Below are 26,307 nucleotides of genomic sequence, written 5' to 3'. Positions count from 1 at the left end.
TAGGCTATACCTTAATTAAGGCCACGGCCACTTCCTTCCCACTCTTAGGCCTTTCCTATCCCTTCATCGCCATAAAACCTATCTGTGTCGGTGCAACGCCTCGGTCATCATGGCGAAGCAGGGTGTTGCACAGTAGAAGTCAGGTACCTTAAATTCAGTTGCTCACCAGTGTAAGAATCAGTAGTTGTTGTGTCATTCTCTGGATCCAAAGATAATTCAAACTGGCAAAGGTAGTTGGAGTTTTGAAGGGCAGAAGGTAACCCATTCGGCATCCCTGTCGTATGATAACGAATGACACATTTGGTGTTTACCCAACGACATTAATTAAATCTCTGCAATAGATCACCAAATAGTGTTCTAATTTATCTGCCATCTGATGGAGTAAAATGAATGGAACAAATGGACTCGCAGGCAGTGCAAGTGATTTCAGATCAAAATTCCTGCACATGGTGGCCATGCCTTTATGATTATTGTGGTTGCTATTTTTATTATTATTATTATTATTATTATTATTATTATTATTTATTTGGCTTGCAGTGATTATTCAGATTAGTTTGAATTACCTGCTGATGTAATACTAGTGTTTCTAGGCAGTGCTGTGTGGGGAAGATTGAAAAGAGGTTGTGTTGAGATCATAGTTGCCCCCTCCCCCTCCCTATTTTTGTCCTTTGTAAAGTAAGTATTTTTAATAAAACATTTTAAAAATAAAAACAATTCATTATTTTGTCCATGTGAGTAAAATTAAGTTCATGATTTTATCAGTTTTTCACTCTGTTGTTGCACGATTTTTAAATAATTTGAATAGAAATTAAAGTAAATAAGAGTAAACATAACAATAAAACTGTGCTCTTAACAACAACAATTTGTTTACTGAAGCAGACTGATTTTTTTTAAGGACTTCATATTGATTAGTAACAGGAAAATTCATATCAACATATCATGAAATTGTTGATAGCTACATATTTACTTAGTGTTATGAACAAGCATTCCATGACTGTGTACTGTACCTGCAAATATTTTATGCATTGTTCATTTGTTGTCAACTTTCTTTTTCCCTCCAGAATATAGAATTGTTTTCTTTATCTGATCTCTTTCTCCATCACAGGTACATAAGTGAATCATGTCACGTGTCTCATTTGAGGGAGGCTTACTGTCAACATAGGGAAGAAGATACTGTCAGTCCTTACCGATATACAGTATCTTCCAAGTGAAAGTTGAACATTTCGCTTCTGGAACAGAACTACAGTGAAGGTATGTCAGAGTGATACTTTAATCCCTTCAGAGCCTTGATTTAATCATTAGGAATGTCAGAATATATTGAATATATTCTTCTTCTCCCTGTTGATTAGGATACCATTCTAGTGGTAAACTCTTAATTATAATTATTTCATAACTTGTATTTGTTAACTGATAGCATAGCACAGTTAGTGAAATGCTTACATCTGTATACAAGTGTACAAAGTTGTGGGACAGAATCAGGGCACTGTTGATAAGGTATTCAAGATCTATTTTTGTAAAGTTTTTCAGTCTGTTGCAACTCATTCAGGATTAATAAAATTAGAAAGTATCTGAAAAAAGAAATAATTTAATAAAAGTATGCCTGAGAAAGATACCATTCAATTAAAACAGAACGACATGTTTTGTTCTTAAAAGAACATCATTGAATTCTATCAGATCACTTTTTATTTTTTTAAGCATTGATGAATATTGTGAACAAAAATTTAAGAATATTTCTCTTAAAATTCTGTGTTTGCCTTCCAAATAATTGTTAAAATATTTGAACTTAAGGATGTACTCCTATTGTGCTTCTTCTCTCCTCACTGATATAGCTGGGTGTTTGTGGCGTCTCGCCAGTTGGGTTGTTTACTGGTACCTTTCCATTACATCATATTCCGGTGACATGATCGGTGTTTGTGGAACTGCACTTGTAATCTGTTGTTGTTATTATTTTCCAATTGTAAATTGTTTGGTAATGATTTTGGAGGGTGTTTAATGAGCATAAGTGAATTATTATTATAATAATGTTATTGGCTGTATGTACCACTAACTACTTTGGCGGTTTTCGGAGACGTTGAGGAGTCTGAATTTAGTCAAACAGGAGTTCGTTTGCATGCCAGTGAATCTACCGACACAAGGCTGACATATTTGAGTGTTGTTTGTTTGAATGCTATTGTAAAACACCTTTTGAATGTATTACTTGTTTTGTACTTTTTTGTTCACAAAAATGAGAACTGTATTTGGGTGGGGGTTTGTTTGGAAAAAGTCTAAAGAAACACCCACCCAAATACATTAAATATATATACAGTAGTTCTCAATTTCATGAAAACAGCATGTGCAAAGTGGCTAACGTATTCAGAAGGCAAGGTTTTAAAATAACGTTCAGAACAAACAGCACATTGCACAAAAAAAAAATTAAGCAAATGCAATCTAAATAAAAAGACCATTTTTCCAAACCGGGAGGGTATGAACTAAATTGCTAAGAAAACCGAGCTCGATAGCTGCAGTTGCGTAAGTGCAGCCAGTATTCGGGAGATAGTGGATTCAAATCCCACTTTTGACAGCCCTGAAGATGGTTTTCCATGGTTTCCCATTTTCACACTAGGCAAATGCTGGGGCTGTACCTTGATTAAGGCCACAGCCGCTTCCTTCCCACTCCCAGCTCTTTCCTATCCCGTCGTCTCCATAAGATCTATCTGTGTCAGTGTGACGTAATGCAACTAGCAAAAAAATAGCTTTCCTCACCGAGCCAGAAATTGCTACTATATATCAGTCTGCCAAGCCCACTGAAGTGCATGTACCAACCGACCCTATGAGCTACATTTTCACACCATTCATAGCAGGGACTGGTTACAGAAGGAATGGCCTTACTAGTATCACTCATACCTCAGTCACTTTCATTTTGTCAAAGCCAAGGATAAAGCTGAGACAGATCAATGAAAGTAACAAAATTGCTCTAGCCCCTACCAGAAGACATAGTGCACTGTAAACACTAGGTCCTGCCAGCAAAGGCACAATAATAATAATAATAATAATAATAATAATAATAATAATAATGGCATGTGGCCTCTCAAGAGGCCTGGTACAGGTCTTTCGTGTTGACACAGTACAGGCGACCTGCACATCTATGAGGATAGGGTCCTACCAATGATGAATTCTATTGACGAAGAATGCACACATACCCAGCTGTCGGAATGAACCAAAAAGGTTAAAATCGCCGACCTGGCCGGGAATCTATCCTGGGACTGTGTGTACAAACAGCCAGCACGCTAACCATTTGGCCATGGAGCCAGAGAGTAAGAACAGATGTTAATTAGATGCATCCAAAATACAATTTTAAAAAGGTGCGGCAATAGGAAGCAGAGTATCCGAACATAAATTCTCGTCATTTCACAAACTGTGTTACTAATTGTAAATCAAATACCACACAGATATTATACAGGATAATTCTGAGGTCTGAAGTGGTAAAAGTGGACTGTAAATTAAATCTTGGAAAGTGTCCAATAATGTCTCATACAGGGAAACTTAGCCATCCCCTGGTCCTAGTAAATTAATTACAGTCTACACCGACTATCATGCACAGATGCAATAAATATACGTACATCAAGATTGTGGTAGTATTAAAATATACTCATGTATCAAAACTGAACACATTTTGCATTGTTATTGAACAATCTCCACAAATCTTATGGATAGCCTATAGGTAGTGCACATTTTAACAAAAATCCTTTAACAGATTGAATAACAATATTAAAGAACACTATTAATAAAAAGACATAATCACATATTTGAAATTCAGTCCCCGAAAACAGAAAGGAAAAACCAGTATATAGGCCTAACAGTACCTTAAACATTATCATGTCGCTCACTTTAATATAGCCAGGCTGAGTGGCTCAGACGGTTGAGGTGCTGACCTTCTGACCCCAACTTGGCAGGTTCGATCCTGGCTCAGTCCGGTGATATTTGAAGGTGCTCAAATATGTCAGCTCGTGTCAGTAGATTTACTGGCACGTAAAAGAACTCCTGCGGTACTAAATTCTGGCACCTTCATGTCTCTAAAAACCATAAACGTAGTTCTGGGGTGTAAAGCCAAAACATTCGCTTTAATATAAGGGTCATGTTTGTAACTGATCTGTTTGAACATTCAGAACGGATACATGTAATTGAAACCTGGGCTCTACATGTTGGCTTCATTGAAAATATACATATATCAGGACTGTGGTAATATTAAAATATACTCATGTATCAAAACTGAGCATTCTTTAACAGGCTGAAAATCCTTTAACAGACTGAATAAGAAGATTGAAAAATACACTATTAATAAAAATACGTAAATCACATATTAGAATTTCAGTCTCCGAAAACAGAAAGGAAAAAACGGTATATAGGCAGCCTGTTCAAATTACAGCAGTTCACAACTTAAGTATGATTACAGATCATGAGATAACAATTACCTGTCTGTTAACAGACAGGAGAACATATTAAACTTAATTATTAAATAAATAATTGAATATTATTATTTACAAACTCCTGTGCTGATAGCAAGAATCTTCAACATTGACTAAAAGAAAACCTGTGAAATAAAATGTTTCTATGAAAGGTACATAGCTTATTATTCCTCTCTGATAAGTAATTACAGCAAGTTTTACTAATTTCTGTGAAAAGGTTGTTTAAAAGGTTCATGACTGGAAAAATCTTTCTGAAAAAATGTAAGATTTTAAAAAAAAATCACACCCAGAAGAGTATGAAATGCCGACACCGCGGTGTAGGGATAACATGCCTGCCTCGTACCTGGAGGTCCTGGGTTCGATCTCTGGTCAGGTCTGGGATTTTTAGCTGGATCTGAGGGCTGGTTCGAAGTGTATTCGGCTTACGTGATTACAATTGAGGAGCCACCTGACAGCGAGATAGTGGCCCCATTCTAGAAAACTAAGAGTAACAGCTGAGAGGAATTTGTCGTGCTGACCACATGACACCACCTAATCTGCAGGCCTTCGGGCTGAGCAGCGATTGCTTGGTAGGCCATGACCCTGTGGTTCTGTTGCACCATGGGGTTTGGTTTGGATATGAAATAACGTAATTGGATGAGTATAACTTTAATTATTATTTCTTTGTGATTTGGATGGAATTAAATGTTGCCTGATAATCTTTACACTGGTGCTAGTCTACCTCTGTTGTGTGTTTTTTTAAATGAAATGAATGTCTAGCTTAGTTTGAGTTTCGTGAGTGGTTAAGGCTTAAGTAAGAATGGTATATTTTAAGATGTAAAACCCTCCTCATAATATTCTCTTCCTAAATACCAATATTACTGCATTTATAAACTCAAATTAACAGAGCTTGATAGCTGCATTCGCTTAAGTGCGGCCAGTATACAGTATTTGGGAGATAGTGGGTTCGAACCCCACTGTAGGCAGCCCTGAAGATGGTTTTCTGTGGTTTCCCATTTTCGCACCAGGCAAATGCTGGGGCTGTGCCTTAATTAAGGCCACGGCCGCTTCCTTCCCATTCCTAGCCATTCCCTATTCCATCATCGACATAAGACCTATCTGAGTCAGTGCGACGTAAAGCAACTTGCAAAAAAACTCAAACTGAATTAACATTATCTGAGCACAGATAAAAATTGAAAGTTTGTTCTGTTTTTTCTGTGATATGAGGACCATGATTTGCATCTGAATATGAATTACATTGAATGTAAAGCACTTGCAAAAATATTAATATGATAGTTAAACAGGTAGTTTGATTAGCATTTTCTAGTGCAGAGTAGGATTCACTAGATTGTAATGAGCTTAATATAGACTGAGGCCTTGTCAGATTTTTCTGGAATAGCGTATTGACAATTGTATTCTTTAATTATTAGGCAAGTGTGAAAAAATGGAGAACTTAAGACATATGTCACCAACAAATCACTTTTCAGATAATTGGTAATAATTTTAAGGAATACTTTACCCTAATAATAGGATTTTATCAAGCTTTATCAATCATATTTTACAGAATCTAGGCTTAACTTTATATCAAATTTGTAAGACCGGTACACAGTCTGTATGAAAAGTATGTATGCTTTTTGAGAACATCTGTTTAGTTCTAAATTATTATCCCCAATGAATTGGAAAAAAAGGCCAAGAAGGAAAAGAAGAAGATGATAATATAATGTTATTGGCCTGACCCACAAACAACTTTTTCGGTTTTCGGAGATGCCGAGGTGCTGGAATTTAGTCCTGCAGGAGTTCTGTTTGTTCCAGTAAATTACCGACATGAGGTTGACATCTTGAAATACTACCGGACTGAGCCAGGTTTCAACCTGCCAAGTTGGGGTCAGAAGGCCATCGCCTCAACCGTCTGAGTTACTCAGTTTACAAATAAAAAGTATTTATAAGATCCTCCTTGTATTTATTCCGTCAATATGGAATGAGATTTATAGCATGCAATGAGTTACTCATCCCCACCGAAGAAGAAGAAGAAGAAACAGCAGCATAAACATACTATATGTCATGTTCATACGTTCTCTGAATCAACCATCGCATAACCTGTTTAGTTCTCGATTATGGTAATTGAAAGTCATTTTATTACATTTCAGTTTCTACTCACATGTGAAAGAAATACCAGATCCGTTCTGGTAGCAGAACTTCCCTTTAATATTCCCGATCAATTTAACTACCATATTGTATAAGCTTCCACATTCCTTGAAAATATTTGACAATATATTATCATTCCGTTCCATATAATACTACAACAGATCCGCTAACAGACATGATTTAATTAAAAAGCGTGCAAGGAACTGTAAACAATACTTCATGCTAGCCATGCATTCCAAGCTGAAGCGCCCACAACATGGCGATGCGCGAAAGTGTTCAAGATTTTGCATAGCATCAGCGTACTCTGTGAGTCTAGATAAGTAATATTAAAGTCTTTGATGGGCACTTCCTTCCCACTCCTAGCCCTTTCCTATCGCATCGTCACCATAAGACCTATCTGTGTCGCTGTAACGTAAAGCTTGTAAGAAAAATTAAAAAAGCAAAGGAAGAATGCTAAACTCCAAAGAGCTTATAAAATCACCTGGGATAGATACAAGAAATAATCTATTTCAAAAAATGAAAAATTGACACTACAACACAGTTATCAAACCAGAGGCAGTTTATGCATCTGAAACCCTGAAAACTGGTGGCAGGTCGCAAATTTAAAAAGAAAAAAACAACATTGAAAAACAAAGGAGGAAAATTCTCAGAAAAATCCTAGGACCAAAATATGAAATTCGAATTTGGGTGAAAAGAGAACCACAGAAAATTTATCAAGTCACAGTTAGGAAAGGACAGTTACAATTCTACAGACACCTACACAGAATGGATAACAGGCTGACAAAGAAACCTCTAAATCGATCACTATCCCTGGAAAACTGCAACCATTGGTTGGTGGAAATATAGTAGGATCTAGAAGAAATTTTTATTACCAAGGAAACCATTCAAGATAAAATTTAGAAGCTTAGTAAGCAAACATTCATTTTCACAGAAACTTAAAACAAAATATGCAGGATGGACAGAAGAACACTGAAAGGCACTCGGTAAACGAATGAAGAGGTATTGAGAAGAAAATAAAAAGAAGTGTACCAAATAAGTTGTTTTTTTATGTCCCATTACTTCAATGATTTTCAGAGACACTGTTATGCCAGAATTTTGTCCTGCAGGAGTTCTGATAAGTGCCTGTTAATCTATCAACACGAGACTAACGTATTTGAGCCCCTTCAAACATCACCAGACTGAGCCAGGATCGGACCTGCCAACTTGAGCTCACAGCACTCTACCGCCTGAGCTATTCATACATTAAAAAAAATAGTAAATAACCATTCATAATCAATTTTCTCCAACTATGGACCACATAAATAACTCTTCATGATTTCAGTTTTCTTGGGCGCCAGTATTCCTTCATTCTCTTGCTTACAGCTTCTTTCTTTTCAGCCGTCCAATGCTGTTTCTTTTTGGTCATTGTTTCTGGCTCTAGGAACCCCTCAGATGTGTATCTTGTTTTTGAAAATGATTCTGTTGTGGATGTCTTGATCCATGATGTTCATTTCTTGCAGATTCTTCTTCGTGTTAACAAACCATTTGTCATAAGAGTTGCCTTTCCTAATAGGCTTGTTAAAATGATTAAAAAATGTCTTATTGAGTCTGTCGTCAGTCATTCTTGAAATACGTCCAAAGAATTTAACCCTGCATTTGCATATGGTATCTGAAATCCTGCTGCATGTTTTATATACTTCTTTGTTTCTGTGTAATCGGTATGTATCAGCACATTTATTTATTTTTGTCCAAGAATTTTCTTAAAATCGATCTTTCTTTCTCAATTTCTTTGATGTCTTTTCTGGTTGTTAATCCTAGGCATTCTGAAGTGTACAGGCACTCTGTTTGGATTACTGCCTGATGGTGTCATAGTTTAGTTCTGATAGAAATTGCTTTCTTGTTGTATGTGTTTTTCACGTAAGGTTGAATGCAAGCACAATTTTTTTCTGGCTCTTTCACTGTTTCATTCTTTATCAAGCCTGTTAGACTGTAGTATCTCACCAGGGTACTTGAATTTAAGAACTTTATTTATCTTACTCTCCTTTGTTGACATTATGTATCTCGGGGCTTCTTTAATTTTGGTTATGAAATGGCTGTGTTCAAACAATATCTGCTGACCGGTTTTCACTGCTATTTCCTCCAAAGTGTGCACTTCCATTATAGCTGATTTGAAGTTCTCTCTCAGCAGCGCAAGATCAGCAGCAAATGCTAAGCAGTTGATAGTGATTTTTTCTTTCTTGTACCCTATCCTTACTTGATACTTAATGCCTTTTTCTGCGAGTACTTTTTCCCATTCTTTGATGTGATCTTGTCCAGAACACAATTGAACAGAAGTGGGGATAGGCAATCTCCTCGTCTTATGGCTGTCTTGACTTCAAAGGGTTGAGATATTCATGAACTTACCCTTTGAGTATGTGTTTGTTAGGGCCTCCTTCATTACCGTATTTCACTGCATAATCGCACTTTTTATACCAAAATTTCGAAAGAATTGTAGAGTGCGACCATTAAGCGAAGAATTTTTAATACCAATATTTTCATTACTCAAAAAAAAATTGTAATTAAATTAAATTAAATCGCTTATATACTTCGAAGTAATTAAAATAGTTCAAATGGAACGTTTAAGTAGATAAATAATACCAATATACGTACGACACACGGCAATTAGGGTATGGTCCCAGTGTATAAGACCCTCATCAGAATTACTTGATTCGAGAACTGGAAAAAAGTCCAAAGAGAAGCAGGACGATTTGTAGTTTGACAATGTGGTCGCGAAACAATATACATTTATTCACCATTGATACACACTATTTTTCCATAAAACTGTCCATCACTTCTTGTAAAAATTCTTCATGTGTTAAAATTTGATTCTAAATGATATTTCTTGAAATTTGACATGCGGTTCTGGTAGCTTCAGTGTACTGACTGAAGGAGATTTGAACACTGGCCTCAGAATAGGAAAATGGGACCTTATCAACTGAAGGATACTGAAAGCTTTAATTCTAAAGAAGATTCCTTTCAAAAGACAAGGTCTGGAAAGAAAGAGAGATATATATATATATATATATATATATATATATATATATATATATACATATTAGTGGGTTTAAACCCTCAGAAATTAAGAAATGAGTTTTTGTCATGATTTCGTGTCATAAAAACTTACCCTCAAAGTTGGTGAATCTCCCTATAGCCGGTTCCCATCCGAGCCTAGTTCTGACTTGCTTCTCGGTACGCTGCTGCACGTTATAATTATGTTTCCTCTCGCCCGGCAGAACTTGGCTGGAGGTGGTGGGAGAAGCAGCGCCATTAGTACGGGAAACTGCTCCGCCTATATGCAGAACGGAAGGGTGGGTTGTTTGTTTTACTGGAGATAACTTCAAACTATTAATTTTTAGTGATGATAAAAGTTCGTGTTATAACTCTGGTCCAAACGTTTATAAATATTTTCGTATATGCTCATCAGGTTCCTTTCGCTCACTTTTTTAAATATGGTCAAGTCTCTATCTATATCAGTATATTGGTGACCCGAATCTCCCATATGGACACTCATGGCAGAATAATTCCTGTGTTTATTAGCATTGACGTGTTCCTGATACCTAGTTTGAAAACTCCTACCTGTTTGTACATGACAAAACATTGATCGCACTTAGGTTTGTAGATTCCTGAACCTAAGTAATTTTTTAAATTGTAATTTACACTATTTTGTAAAATAACTGACCATTATTCTTCTTTGTTGAAAATGAAACTTCATAGTCGTGTTTCTTAAATAATTTTGTGATTTAGAAAATCCCTGGGTTTGTAAACGTAAAAGTAGCATTACTTTGAATTCTTGCGATTCTCTGGTGCTGGTCTTATGTTGTTCTTTCTTTTTACTTTACTTATAGTTTTATTGATGGTATTAACACAATCCATGCATATTGGCTATCTTTTGTATAAAACATAATCCTTTATTGTAGCAGGGAAATACCAGTACCGCGCACACTTGTCTACCAGTACCGTGCGGCTTCAACGCCTTGCAACCAGAAGTACACTGGTATTAGAACATGCAGGCAACCGGCGACAAAATGAGTCACTTAGAATCTAATTCACGGAGAAAAAAGAAAATATATATATATATTTGTTCTTGTCACCGGTAAACATCAAATGAGTCTGTCCATTTTTATTAACACTGTAATTTAATCAGCCTTAATGTGCCATATTTCTGTGGTCTGCTATAATACATAATCAAACATTCTGGTATTGGGAAATTTACAAGTAGGTACACCTCTGCTTGCAATTGATGTAGCTCACAAGTTAGCCTCTCCATGTCGTGGGGGAATGATGTAGGATTTTCCCGTTTCATGTTTATTAGGTAGGCCTGCTCTTGCAAAAGTATTGACTGATCTGGAATGTACAGATGCATGCGTTTGTGAGTGATGTGATTACTGCACTGTAGATGTGTGTGTGAGAATGTAAGTTTTACAGGGTGTCCACCCGTATGGAAAATCTGGGAAACAGGGAAATGTCAGGGAATTCGATAATTAACGGGAAAACCTGGAAATGTCAGAGAATTCAGGAAAAAATCTGGAAATTCATTCTTCTGCCAGATAAAATTGACATACCGTATTTATCCGTGTAATACAAACACATTTTTCAGTTTTTATAACATTAATCTAGGGCATGTCTTTTATGCCAGGAATAACTTTTAATGAAAAGTTAAAGTGTGATCTCGAATGTGAAATAATCAATAATATCAATAGCTATATGATTGATCGATCGAATTTCCAATGTTTTGATCTGCTTACTATTGAATATTCTGTGTTGTTGGGGAATGGTGAGCTCGATGAATTAGACCTGTATTGCGTTCTCAGTTTTTTCCAGTAATGTTTACAGACTCTGAAACAGCTTCGAAAGTTCAACTGCACAGAACAAAAGTTGCATATACAATCACTCATGGTTTGGCTCTCTATTTCCATAAGCAAGTTCTTGAGATGGGTAGTAAGTGCACACATTTCACCGTTGGGTTTGACGAGTCACTGAATAAAGTTTCTCAGATAGGCCAAATGGATCTTGTAGTTCATTGTTTCAATCCTGATACTAATGAAGTATGCACTTCTTATTTTGATTCCATGTTTCTTGGTCACTCTACCTCCTCAGATTTGTTAAATGGTTTTTTGCAAGCACAGCAAGGACTCTAAAAAAATTACATATTTCAGTGGATGGTCCAAATGTTAATAAAAAGTTCCTTCAGGATTTTGGTAATTTATTAGATGATCTAGATGTTCCTATTTTGTTGAACATTGGATCTTGTGGCTTGCATAGTGTGCACAATTCATATAAAATGGCAGTAAAAGAAACCCAGTGGAATATTGCAGAATTTCTTCGTGCTCTTCACTTCTTGTTTTGCTACGCTACTGCAAGTCGTGCTGATTATATACATTATTCAGGTTCAAACGTATTTCCTTCGAAATATTGTGCTATAAGATGGCTTGAAAATTTTCAAGTCATTGAACATGCTATAGATATCCTACCTAATGTCGAAAAATATGTGGAAGGAACAAACAGAGACAAGAAAATCCCAAGCTGTAACAGCTTCAAAATAGTATCAACTTCACTTAAAGATAAGGTTCTTAAGGCCAAGTTGTCATTTTTATTATCGCTTGTTGGAGATTTGGAACCATTCCTAAAAGTTTCAGACAGATCTCCCATTTGCATCACTCCTTTATGAATCTTTCATTGATGATAAATATCATGACAAGGTTTGTTAAGTCTGAGTCACTGCAGTCTTCAGAAGATCTCCTAAAACGTATTTAGTATCCCGTATTCGGGAGATAGTAGGTTCGACCCCCACTGTCGGCAGCCCTGAAAATGGTTTTCCGTGGTTTCCCATTTTCACACCAGGCAAATGCTGGGGCTGTACCTTAATTAAGGCCACGGCCGCTTCCTTCCCACTCCTAACCCTTTCCTGTCCCATCGTCGCCATAAGACCTACCTGTGTCGGTGCGACGTAAAGCAACTAGCAAAAAAAAAAAAAAGTATTTAGACAGTAAAGAAGATCTTCTGCCTGCATCTAAAATTGACATAGGTTATGCTGCTAAAGCAGCACTTCGTGGCACTCCTGGATTAAATGATTGAGATATAGTAGTGTTTTGCACAGATTGTCTAAGAGGAATGGTAGCTTTGTGCAAATATTTACTGGAAAGGTCACTGCTGGCATATCGTCATCATCTGCAGTTTCTAGCTGTTGGCCGCATCTGCTCACCGCTGGCTTATAAACTGACTAAATTAATTTCTTGTTACAATCCAAGTGTAGCCAAGTAGCCTCTAAGCAGTAGACTGCTAAGGATAGCTTTAACTGCCTTTGTTGAAAACAAATGGATATCGGGTAATGAAGCCATTCATGTACAAAGGGAGTTCACTTCTGTTTTGTGAGAATGATACTTTGAAAGAAGTGAATTCTTTGTATTCTAAAGATGAGAGTTTAGATCACTTTTGGCTTCGCACTGTTCTTCCAATAGTAAATTTGAAAACAGAAAAGTTGGCTTCATTTCTCAAAATGATACTAATATTGTTTCATGGAAATGGTTCACTTGAATGTGGTTTTCCTGTTAATAAAGAAATTATAGTAGAGAACATGCTACAAGTATCCCTTGTAGCACAAAGAATAATATATGATTCTATCCCAAACCCTGGTGGAATTGAAAAGGTCTCCATTAATAACATGCTACATGCTGCAAAGAGTGCTCATGCTTTGTACGTTCAAAATCTACAGGAGAAACGTGAAATATTAGAAGTAGAAGATTCTCTGCAAAAAATAAGAGAAAGGCCGCTTTTTTGCTGAAAGAATTAGAAGAAAAGAAGTGGAGAGTGATGGCAGAAGCTCGAGTCATTGGTGGCTACAAAGAAGTTTCTTCGCTGAAGCAGTAATGGTAATACATGTAAAAAAAACTTAAAGTGAATTTGATCAGACTAAATTAAACTTCCAAGTTTTAATATGCACATTAATTGCTCATTTATTTTTTTGGATGTTAAGTTTAAAAAATGTATTTTAATATTACTGACACTTCGTTTATAATTATGTTTTTTGTCATCATGTGTCAGAAAAAAAAACTGTTTTTTATATCTGGAAAACAGGGAAATGTCAGGGAATTTTAAAATCTGGATTTGGTGGACACTCTGTTTTATTTTGTTTTTAGCATTTTTGTAGAAATGTTTTTTAATACAATAATACTAAACAGTTACTGTCAGTAATTTACATAGCAACACATGAACGTGTGAAGCATTTATTTGTGATCATGGGTAATTACAGAAACTATTCAGCAGTCTTCAAGCTAAACGTAATTGAGTGCATAAGTAAGAGAAAGGGCTAACCCTCAAAAACAGAGTTTCGAGATAAATAAGGTTTTATTACATACATCGATCATCAATGTGGACCGTTATGCCTTTCAGCGTTCAGTCTGCATGCCTCTGTGAATTTACTAAACATTGCCACAATCGTTTATTTGCAACTGGTGCTGTAGCCTCATTTAGTTCTATACGTCTTGTCTTTAAATTGTTAGAAACTGAGTCTAACCATTGTCATCTTGGTCTCCCTCTACTTCTCTTACCCTCCATAAGAGTCCATTATTCTCCTAGGTAACCTATCCTCCTCCATTCGCCTCATATTATGAGCCCACCACCGAAACACCTTTCAGTTGTTACTCTTTCCTTTTTATGACACATGTTATAAGTTAGCTGCTATGGAGTTGTGGGGTTCAGATACGGTGTCATTAGCCAAGACGCAACTGCATAACCAGCATCACCAAATAGCTCAGCATTTGCTCTGTTCTCTCCTAGTACTCTCCATACATGAAAATTTCTCCAGATGAGGGAATAGTGTGCAGAAGCATCTATGCTTGTAAATTCTTCTTTTGCATTACATGTGGCTTGGACGTTAATACTGGCAGTTCCTTTTCAGTTAATATATTCATCTCTGAATCTACTAGGCTTTTTTATTACCACACGAGTATAATCGAGAGCTCCTATAATAATAAACTTGTGTCCTCATCCCGAGGTGGTGCAGCTTTTTTCATGCACACCCCCAATGGAGGTGAGCTGCATGTATTATTTCACCCATATATCAGCCCTCCTGCCATTCTTAAATTTCTGACAGTACTGGGAATTGAACCCGGGCCTCTGAAGACAGCAGCTAATAACACTACCTGTTATGCTGCGGTAGCAGATGTGAGCTCCAATAGCCGCAGGGAATCTGTACTTTTTCTTGCCATTCAACTTTTGCATCTTTGAGGCCATCATCAGTAAAAGGAAATTGTAGGCCTATCCATTGGTAAGCATTTGCTAAGATGGCATTCATTTCCTTTATATACGTTGGAGATGCAGTGCTCTGATCCACTCCTACATCTTCTCTTACTTCATGCTGAAAATCGTGGATCACCCACATAATGCAAGATGATGCGCATTTTCTCTTCTCTACGCGAAGTTTCCGTCTTCTACTGTCAGAGTCCTCCAAGAAGTGCTGTGCTAACCACTGAATATTCTGCAGCTGAAACGTACAAGGCTCTTTATAGTTAACCACACGTGACTGTACGGTTTTTATAAGTTTTTCTGTGCTGTACTGGAAACATATACTCCACCATTTCACGTTTTCATTGTATACTCCTCGATCTTGAGCCACCTACAGAGGTACCTCCAAAATTCACGAGTTGTTATGCCAAAGTGAGCACGTACTACCAGGTTCTATTCATACCAATGCGGGTAACTGCTCCAAAACTGTTAGCAAACAGTAATTATTCACTTTTATTCATATGACCCATTGTCTGTAACCGCAGAACAAACTTGGCACTTTAAGTTTTCACATTTTTTAATGCTCGTAACAGTCACTTCTGCCAGATGATTGGCAGTGTGAACTTTTGACCAACCATCAAACCCTAGACACGCACAATTTTTTTTTTCAGAATAAGGGAATGAGTTTTATTTTATTTTTCATAAATACTTCCCAGTAAAGACATTAATTTTCTTTCTGTTTCTAATTTTCTTTATGTTTGCAGGGGCGTAACGTGGGCAGTTGCAAAAATCACACAAGTTGAGGATGTTAAACACTACAGAAAGCCATATTTTTTACTAGTATAAAACTAGCTACTTGCTCATTGTAAGACTGCTTCTGTATTGGTGTTGATCTAACCACATATGAATCGAATGATGAAGCTTTTTCTTATTACCCTGAAGGTATTCTGATTTGTTTTCATTTCTTTCATTAAAAGATTATTCTACAATACCGGTTGTGAGACTGGTAAAAGCATAAGTGGATGTTCTAGGAGTAGGTGTGCCTGTTGTGGTTGAAATTGTATCTGAAGAAAAAAACAATTCATGTTAATACTGTATTTCTCAGATTTATTTATTTGTTCCTGTTACTGAACCACAAGACACAAGCAATATATACATTAATGCACATTGTATGTGCTTCCTATAATACTCCCACTCTTAAGATTAACCTAGGACTGCTAAACGTTGCGCTTCCGACGCAATATAATATCACTAGAATGCCAACGTCGCATGCACAATGCATGGTACATGCATTCACTTAATCAGCTATAATCATTTATCCTTCATTTGTGCCATTATAACAAGTAAGACATCGACGATATAGCTACAAGTCTTGCATCACACATTCCTCACTTGCCGCAAATGACTCGGTCAGGGTCAGGATAGGTATAAATTCAGCTGCTTTTTCCTCATCCCCATGGGATCACAGAAGGTATGTAACTTCGAGCTCCCTCCTTGTTGCTGTTAGTTTTTGTGAATTACTTTCATTATCTTTCGACTGATTATTAATTTTATTTTTATATTTTTTATTTTGGTGTAATTGTGGGATGCAGCACTTCTGGAGAACTATGAAGCCTGGCAGGAAAAGAAAGCTGTCTGAGAATGACTTTGAATAGTGCTCGGCCACTGACAGAACTGTGTGCAGCTCGGAAATTTCAATTCTTTTGTGTTTTTGTTCCTGTGTTTACCTTTGAGAACTTATTATTTTTTTTAAACTAGAAGAGATTTTGCTTGTTTTATATATAGTCATTTTTTAAATGAGTGTTTTTTAACTTAATAGTGAACTTGAAAATACATACATTATCATTATAGACTGTTATGCCTTTCAGCGTTCAGTCTGCAAGCCTCTGTGAATTTACTAAACGTCCCCACAATCCTCTATTTGCAACTAGTACCGTGGCCTCATTTAGTTCTATACCTCTCATCTTTAAATCGTTAGAAACTGAGGCTGACCATCATCATCTTGGTCTGCCTCTACTTCTCATACGCTCCATAACAGAGTCCATTATTCTCCTAGGTAACCTATCTCCTCCATTCGCCTCACATGACCCTCCCCACCCCCCAATATTATTAGAGAAAAGATTCAATGTAAAATGAGAATCATAGGGGTTTGGAATATGAAAGAATATTGAGTGTAGAAAAGCAGCATAGTTGTGCAAAAGAGGAAATGGCTTGGTCGAGCTGTGGTTAGTCACGTAAGCAGGATACCGCACCCTCCCAACTGCGTAGATTGTCTTCTAGAAAAGACAAAGTAACGTTGAACAAAAATGGGAGTTTTCACCTCTGATTGGCTGAATTCAGTTTCCACAGGGTGGAGAATTTTGATTCCCTTCTCGAAGCTCGGGCATGTCGAGGAGAAGGTATAAAGCCGGGGGGGCACACCCTTAAACGGGGGTCTTTGGATCAAATCTTCCGGGAGTTGCAAGCGGAAGCTCTGTCAGCACTTTAAGGTCTCCGCATAATAATAATGATAATAATAATAATAATAAATAATAATAATAATAATAATGATGATGATGATGTTTAGCACCTCTAAGTTGGGACTTAGAAATATATACCCCTAAGAGTCGACCATGCCAAGTCTTCGATATTTACATCAATTGAGGTTGTGGAGGCGTTTGTAAATACTGTATATATTCATCAACTATTGGTATTAAATGTGGTATAAGGGAAGCTGTGGACTTCAGTTCTCTTCACGCGTAGCGGATCACCCAGGCCCATAGAATAATTCTCCCAAACCGCTCGGGGAGCAATCTGACTTAACAACACTACACGTCGTGAAAACCCTGTATCACGACACATCTTTTGCCTTGGTACCCTGTCATGCTTTCTCTTGATCTACGAAACATAAACACAACTGCCTATTCCTCTCGTAGCATTTTTCAGTTACCTGGCGCATACTGAAAATCTGATCCCGATAGCCTCTCTGTGGTCTGAAACCACACCGGTTTTCATCCAACTTCCTCTCAACGACAATCGCACCCTCCCTTCCAAGATGCCGGTGAATACTTTGCCTCGTATACTAATCAATGAGATACCTCGATAGTTGTTACAATCCATCCTGTTCCCTTGCTTATAGGTACGCGCAGTTACTGCTTTTGTCCAATCTGAACCGGGCGAGTTGGTTGTGTGCTCAGGAGCGCGCGGCTGTGCGCTTGCATTCAGGAAAGAGTGGGTTCGAACCTCACTGTCGGCAGCCCTGAGATGGTTTCCGTGGTTTCCCATTTTCGCACTAGGCAAATGCTGGGGCTATACCTTAATTAAGGCCACGGCCACTTCCTTCCCACTCTTAGGCCTTTCCTATCCCTTCGTCGCCATAAGACCTATCTGTGTCGGTGTGACATAAAACTAATAGCAAAAAAAAAAGTCCAGTCTGAAAGTACCTTACCAACACTCCATGCTAATCTTACTATTCTATGAAGCCATTTCATCCCTGCCTTCCCTCTATACTTCACCATTTCAGGTCTAATTTTGTTTATTCCTGCTGCTTTATGACAATGGAGTTTATTTACCATCCTTTCCACTTCCTCAAGCGTAATTTCACCAACATCATTTTCCTTCTCCCCGTGAGCTTGGCTGTTCGCAACACCACCAGGACGATTTCTTTTTAATGTTGAGATGATGTTCAAAATATTCCCTCCAACTCTCCAATGATTCCCTGGGATCTATTATGAATTCACCTGAATTACTCAAAACACTGTCCATTACCTTTTTCCCTCCCTTCCTAAGATTCTTTATTACTGCCCAGAAAGGTTTCCCTGCTGCTTGACCTAGCCTTTCCAGGTTATTACCAGAATCTTCCCACGACTTCTTTTTGGATGCAACAACTATTTGTTTCACTCTGTTTCTTTGATCTACATACAGATCCCTGTCTGCCTCGGCCCTTGTTGGAACAATTTTACGTTTACAAGTTGCTGTCACTTCATCATTCCACCAAGATGTTTGCCTTTTCCCATCTTTACACACAGTTGTTCCTAGGCATTCCCTTGCTGTTTTTACTACAGCATCCCTGAATGCCACCCATTCTCTTTCTGTATCCTGAACCTGCTTACTCTCTACTGTTCGAACCTTCTCACTAATCATATCCATGTACTTCTAATTTCCTCGTCCTGGAGATTTTCTACCCTTATTCGTTTGCAGACAGATTTCACTTTCTCTACCCTAGGCCTAGAGATACATAGTTCACTACAGATCAGATAATGTTCTGCATCATCAAAAAATCCCCGGAAAACTCGTACATTTCTAACAGATTTCCTGAATTTGAAGTCGGTTAAGATATAGTCTATTATGGATCTGGTACCCCTAGCTCCGATGTGTAGAAGCAGTAAATAGCCTTATGCTTGAAGAAAGTATTCATAACTGCTAAACCCATACTAACACAGAAGTTAAGCAAACGCTTCCCATTCCCATTAGCTTCCATATCTTCACCACATTTACCAATCACACTTTCGTATCCTTCAGTTGTATTTCCAACTCTCGCATTGAAATCGCCCATTAGCACTATTCTATCCTTGCTGTTGACCCTGATCACGATGTCACTCAATGCTTCATAAAACTTGTCAACTTCATCCTCATCTGCACCCTCACATGGTGAATACACGGACACAATTCTTGTCCTAATTCCTCCAACTGACAAATCTACCCACATCATTCGCTCATGTACGTGCCTAACAGAAACTATGTTGCGATGGTATTCCTGATAAACAACCGTACCCCATACTCTGCCCTTCCCTTTCTAATACCCGTCAAGTACACTTTATAATCTCCTATCTCTTCCTTGTTATCTCCACTTACCTGAATATCACTTACTCCTAGCACATCCACATGCATCCTCTTAGCTGACTCAGCCATGTCTACTTTCTTCCATAAGCCCCATTAATATTGATAGCTCGCTGTCGAATTTCCTTTTGTTCGCCAAGTTGTTTCCATTGAGTCTCTCGCCTGTGAAATTGGAGTGGGACTCCGTTACTCCAATAGGTCCGAGGCTTTCTTAAAATGTTCTGAGCTCTGTAAATTCATGAAGCAGGATGATACCCTACTTACACATAGTCCAAGTAAAGATCTCTCCTCTAACGTGTTATGGACCACCGATGGATTGTATAGTCCTAGCCGCCTGAGCACAAGGAGGGCCATGACTCAGAGTATTTCGTTTTCCAAAATTTTGATTGCATGTTGATCACCAGATAAGTAAGTAAATGATCTAATACTTATATGAGAATGTCAAAGTATCCTGAGTAACATATTGTGCTGCATGTATAACATTTCTCTATCTAAGCATACGTACATTTGTTTAAAAGATAAATGTGCAATGCACAAGTAAATTGCCTGACATTTAGCGAAAAACACTCGGCACTGCATGTGGAGCGAGTCAGTCGGCAAAAGTCACCAAACTCTGTAGAAATTCCCCAGGCAGAGGTGGCGCTGGTGGGCATCGACACAGCATAATCGTGATATTTTATTTTTAAAGACAAATTCCTGGATTGAAACACAACAGGCATTTTGAAGAGCATTCTGTGTAGATTATATGCCAACCACACCAACAATAGGGGTGTATAGAACTAGCACCGAGAGAGCACACTGCTGTTGTACTGGGTAAGTGCAAGGCACTCTTCATTTGTCTCCTATGTACTCTTGCCGCTAATATCCACAAATTTAAGTTGTTTAAATTGCTGTTTTCATGACTATGCCGAGCTGTTGCAGTGTTCCTCTTTGCAAAAATCAGGGAAGCCTGTTTTCATTTCACCATTTTCCACAAAATAAAGAAATGGTTACATGCTATTAGAAGGCATAATGTCGATGAGAAGAATCTAACCGAAAATATTAAAGTGTGTTCCCATCATTTTCAACCCGATGAGTTCACGAAAACTTTGTAGGGTAAGTGCGATTTACAAAGGGAAATAATTCCTATTTTCTACCGATAAACTGATTAGGCATTTCGATAACAAACACCGAATTTATGAGTTCGTATTTAAAAGTAATAATAATTTCATATGGCTAGTTCTCGCCGAGTGCAGCCCTTGTAAGGCAGACCCTCCGGTGAGGGTTGACGGCATCTGCCATGTGTAGGTAACTGCGTGTTATTGTGGTGTGTGAGTTGCAGGGATATTGAGGACAGCACAAACACCCAGCCCCCGGGCCATTGGAATTAACCAGTGAAGGTTAAAAACCCCTATCCAGCCAGGAATTGACCCCGGGACCCTCTGAACCGAAGGCCGGTACGCTGACCATTCAGCCAACGAGTCGGACTATTTAAAGGTGAGAGAGCTAGATTAAAACCAGGCACTGTTCCATCGCTTTTTCTGTGGACCACGAACACAACAAAAACACGGAAGAGTCCATACATCAGAAAATTGCCGGATTACCACGATAGGCCTACAATATCAGAATCTGCAAAAATCATCTCCATTGAATTACGGGAAGAAATCGTGAATATACCCGAAGAAGTGAATGAAACATTTGTGATTCCCATTTTCAAAGACATCAGTACTCATATACTACAGGTAATTTGGTTGTTGAGCAAATAATGGATAATCCTGATGCCATATTGCTTTATACAGGGTTTGTAGACATCATACATTTTAATTTGGTGTTTGTTCTGGGAGAAAACGGATACAATTTACAGATATTCCCTCTTGGATGCAGACTGTTTCTTCTTGACAGTTATGAAGTTAAGGACCCACAAATCTAACCAGGAACTAGGCCTTAACTTTGGAAACCATAAAACTACTGTTGAGAGAATATTTAATGTTGGGATTAATTTCATGTACTGCCAATTTAAAGAGCTGAACATTTGGCCTGATCGAGAAAATGTCCTTGAAAACAGCCCTTGCTTTTAGACAGAAATACCTCTCAACTAGAGTTATAATTGATGCAGCTGAGATTATAATAGCAAAACCCAAGAACCCTACAGCACAGCAAGCTACATTGTCTACATACAAAAAGGCAAAAACAACAAAGGTTTTAATAGATACAAATCCATCTGGTTTCGTACGTTTCATATCTGATGTATATGGGGGGGGGGGGGGGCCAATATCAGGCAGTTATTCACCAGATCAGGAATGTTGGATCTCTTGGAAGAAGGAGATTCAATTATGGCAGATAGGCGGTTCAACATTCAGGATTTGTTATGCACTAAAGGTGTAACATTAAATATAATATTTCTGAAAGGCAAAAGGCAGTTTACTCCAAAAGAAAACATTGAAACAAGGAAGATAGCCTCTAAAAGAATATACATACAACAGGCTGTAGAGCTTGCTAAAACATACAAAATACTGCAGTCCAGATTGCATGTCAGTAAAATTCGTCATTCAGGGGGGTTAATATTTGTATGTTTTATATTATGCAATTTCAGGAAAACCATTATTACAGGTTAGGATGGCTGGAACAAAATATTTATGGTAAAACTTGGCTAATTTTGCCACCATTTCATGAATGAAAATGTCATCCCTCTCTCTATGTCAACAGCAGTGTACACAATAAACTACAATAATATCTGCCTATAACAAACAGTTGACCTTTTTCTTGAGTATCACTGCACCACTGCTCTCTCCCAAGTATGGAACACATTTGATTGAAATTGCTTCATTTTCATTACTTGGCAAACCTTTAAGCTCCAGGACTCTATCTAGTCAAATTAATTAATCGCAAGGTGCTGCCAGGTAATGTCTGGTAGGATGAATAATGAGGCCATATTTTTGGACTGCATGGCCTGTTAGCTCAGAATACCTGTCCCTTGCTGAGTCTTCCATTTGAAGTCCCCATTTCATATCACTGGAGCAAAACAAACTCCCCTTGAATAAGACTTTTTACTGGGCGAGTTGGCCATGTGGTTAGGGGCGCACAGCAGTGAGCTTGCATCCGGGAGGTAGTGAGTTCGAGCCCCACTATCGGCACCTCTGAAGATGGTTTTCCATGGTTTCCCATTTTCACACCAGTCAAATGCTGGGGCTGTACCTTAAGGCCATGGCCACTTCCTTCCCACTCCTAGTTTTTTCCTATCCCATCGTCGCCATAAGACGTATCTGTGTCGGTGCAATGTAAAACAAATTGTAAAAGAATAAGCCTTTCGCTAGGGCTTTCGGAGTTTCTGAGTGACAGATTTTCCCAAAATTACTTGCTGTCAAATGATATTTCCTCTCTTTGAACCATAGACTTTGGTGGGATTGTTGTCTAGTATTTTACTGAATTTTCTTCATTCCCTCATCATTGACTCGTACATGGATCAACACCATAATGGTGGTCATTAATGACATCAAACCAGTTGGCCTGTTCTCTTTTGAGAGCAAAAGAAAAAGCAAGCTTATTTTGGTAACTTTTCACAATACCTTCGACATATTGCTGATATCCAGGCTGATTAACTCCTGACAAAGGCCTAACATCATGCCAGGGTTCCTGGAAAACTTGTTCCAAGGGCAAACATTCCACTTTCATAGGGCTAGCTGGCCTCAACCGTTTGGTAGGGAGGTGGTGAAAAGTTTAAATTTTGGGTGCATGTTTCTAAACACTGAATAATACCAGTCTTGGAGAAGTGCTCTAATGCATAGCTTACAGCAGCAATGTGCTTAACCACGAGAGGGGGAGAGGTGATACTTCCACGTGGTGCGTCCCAGGTGGCGGATAGGGGGGTCCTAACCGGCTTGCCGGCGGACTTGAGGGAAATAAAACACCTGTCGCGGACCAAACACACAACCTCCTGTTGGTGGGGGACGCCGACGAAGAATACACCCACGGTATCCCCTGCCTGTCGTAAGAGGCGACTAAAAGGGGTGACCAAGGGATGATTGTCTTGGAACCATGAAGCTAGTTGTAATTAGTACCACCACGCGGAGAGCATCATGGGTCGCTTTTACTTCCGCGTAGTACCACTGTATTAAGTACCAAATAGGTTTGTGATTAGTAGCACACAGGAGCACCGTGTGGTTGGCTTTTGCAGTACCTGTGATTAGTTACCACCATAGGAGGACCCTGGGATGATAGCTACCATGGTTCTGCCTCGCCTGTGATTAGTTCCCACTATATGATGAACACCACGGGATAGGGGAAGGTCCCTGCGGTTAGTACTCTTATGTGATGAACACCATAGGTTTGCGTTGCCTGTAAATGGTGCCGCAAAATGAAAAAAACATAGGTCTGTATTATATGACGAATTTCATAACCTCTGAGTACTACAATAATGTGTGGAATACCGCAAGTCTCTGCTACTTTTGATTAGTACTGCAACAGGACAAATTGCATGGTTCTACTTTGCTAGCAATCAGTAGCGTTATGAGGGGCCGATAACTTGGATTTTGGACCCCCTTTAGACTGCAAGCATCATCGTTTCAGTGTTATTCTATAGCAGCAGTCCCTTGGTCAGTAATCCTCTTCTTTTCTGTCAGTTTGTGTGAATGTAAAGCATTGTGGGTCGCATCCACTGATTGTTTTAAATTCATGTCCATCCATTCATTCTTCGTTCTCACGCTTTGAATTCTGGTCAGTGGAGAATTTTAGACTTTTAATTTGTCATTCCATTTCGTCTCATTTCGTACCATTAGGGGCCGGTGACCTCGATGTTAGGCCCCTTTAAACAACAATCATCATCATCATCATCATTATGCTTAACAACATGCCTTGGGGCCTGCTCCAGCAACACATTCACATTCCCCTCCTATAATGTCACCAGGCACTCCTAAAATAAGCTGCACATTATAGGTCTTATATTTTGTGTACTTGGATTTCACAGCACTGCATATTCGAATTTTACCCGATTGAAATTAACATTTCTATAAACAAAACAAACTTTTCGCTGAAAAGACAGTATCCAGCATCACACAATGATTTGTAGTTTGAAACAGGTGCTCCATCTATTTCCAATTTTCTAAATATGAAATAATGCATCAAATGCACATTTGTGATGGTGATCATCACCTTACGGCTGATGGTCAAATCTTCAAAGGAACCGGCACTGGGTAACTCAAGAAATTCACATGCCTTTGGTGGTGGACAAGGCTGTATTTGCAGTTTCATGTAAACCATCAACCTAAAAAAAAAATATATATATATATATATATATACATGAATCTATAAGCAAGGGCAGCAAGTGCATATTTAAATCCTATTGATGATTTAAGTCTTGTGGAGTTATATTTATCAATGTACAATACTCAAGTACAGTAAAACCTCATTAAGACATTCCTGCAGGGGACAACAAAAATGAACCTGTTAAATGAGAAAACGTACTACTGAATATACGAATAAAAACTATTTAAAATGGGTATGGGAACACTAGATACTATTTTTTCCGACATGAAGGCATTTTACATGTTATAAATCTCATGATTAATCCGTATTGAAAGTTATGTCTTAAAAACCAATGAAGGTATTTATTAATCCACCTATTCAATACTTTTTATCCACTTATATGTGGTTATAAGTACGTACTAACACTTTTGCGACATATTTTGCCCTTTTTAGGGCATCATCAGCCATAATGCAATCTTAAAAATATTACACATAATATTAAAAAAGAAGCTAGAAAATTAGCCTTATAACTTAAAATATTGGTACACATAATGTGAAAATGGAAAACATTTGATAAAATCATGGTAAAATGTCAATGTCTGTGGTAATTCTAAAATCATTTGGCCTGAGACTAAAACTTCTTATATAAATTTTGAAGTTCTAATAAAATGGTTCAATTGAATTTGTCTGTTATTTCTCCTAATGTGATAGTACATACATATTTTCTCTAACAAAATAAAAGCAATATCACCAACACAGAAAAAAATGTCTTGCAAAAGACGTGGTCAAGGTCGCTGTTTTTGTCATTAATGTGGAGATAGTAAAACACTCGAAGGGTAGTTGTAAATAATGTGGGAACTGAAGCTTTGGTATACGATCGTGAGAAATGCGGAATGTCATGCAGGCCTGATTTTGTAGAGCATCCTTGCCAAGAGCTTTCAGTAGTCTAGTGGAATAATTGTTCCCTGTAAGGAGAAAAAAAGAAAGTCTTAAAAAAGTTGTAAACAAAAAGTCTTCTATTTGACTATATTAGAGTGAGAAGCTGCTGAATGGTTTGGACGAAGTCTTGGGTAAGGAGTACAAGATGAAAATAAATAAAACAAAAGTAATGGAGTGCAGTCGAACGAAAGCAGGTGATGCAGGAAATATTAAATTAGGAAATGAAGTCTTAAAGGAAGCTTCTCAAGATCTTGTGCTGTCTCAGATAAAAATAAAATAACAATATCATCGGCAAATCTCAAGGTTTTGATTTCCTCTCCTTGGATTGTGATTCCCTTTCCAAATTCCTCTTTGATTTCCTTTACTGCCTGTTCTATGTAAACATTGAAAAGGAGGGGGGACAAACTGCAGCCTTGCCTCACTCCTGTCTGGATTGCTGCTTCTTTTTCATAGCCCTCAATTCTTATCACTGCAGACTGATTTTTATACAGATTGTAGATAATTCTTCGTTCTTGGTATC

General features: G+C 38.0%; 1 protein-coding gene across 1 annotated transcript in view; it reads left to right on the top strand.

Annotated features, from left to right (window-relative positions):
* LOC136864052 (uncharacterized) overlaps positions 1 to 26,307 on the top strand; it is a 218,510-nt gene that overhangs the window by 37,125 nt on the left and 155,078 nt on the right. Inside the window, exon 2 of the mRNA XM_067140582.2 lies at positions 1,106 to 1,251. The gene's annotated coding sequence lies outside the window, so the exon portion shown is untranslated. The remainder of the gene's footprint in view (positions 1 to 1,105; positions 1,252 to 26,307) is intronic.

This window comes from Anabrus simplex, chromosome 2 (genome assembly GCF_040414725.1).
Source record: "Anabrus simplex isolate iqAnaSimp1 chromosome 2, ASM4041472v1, whole genome shotgun sequence".
NCBI lineage: Eukaryota > Metazoa > Arthropoda > Insecta > Orthoptera > Tettigoniidae > Anabrus > Anabrus simplex.
Note: the sequence above shows the minus strand (reverse complement) of the source record. Positions and strands in the feature narration are given on the sequence as shown.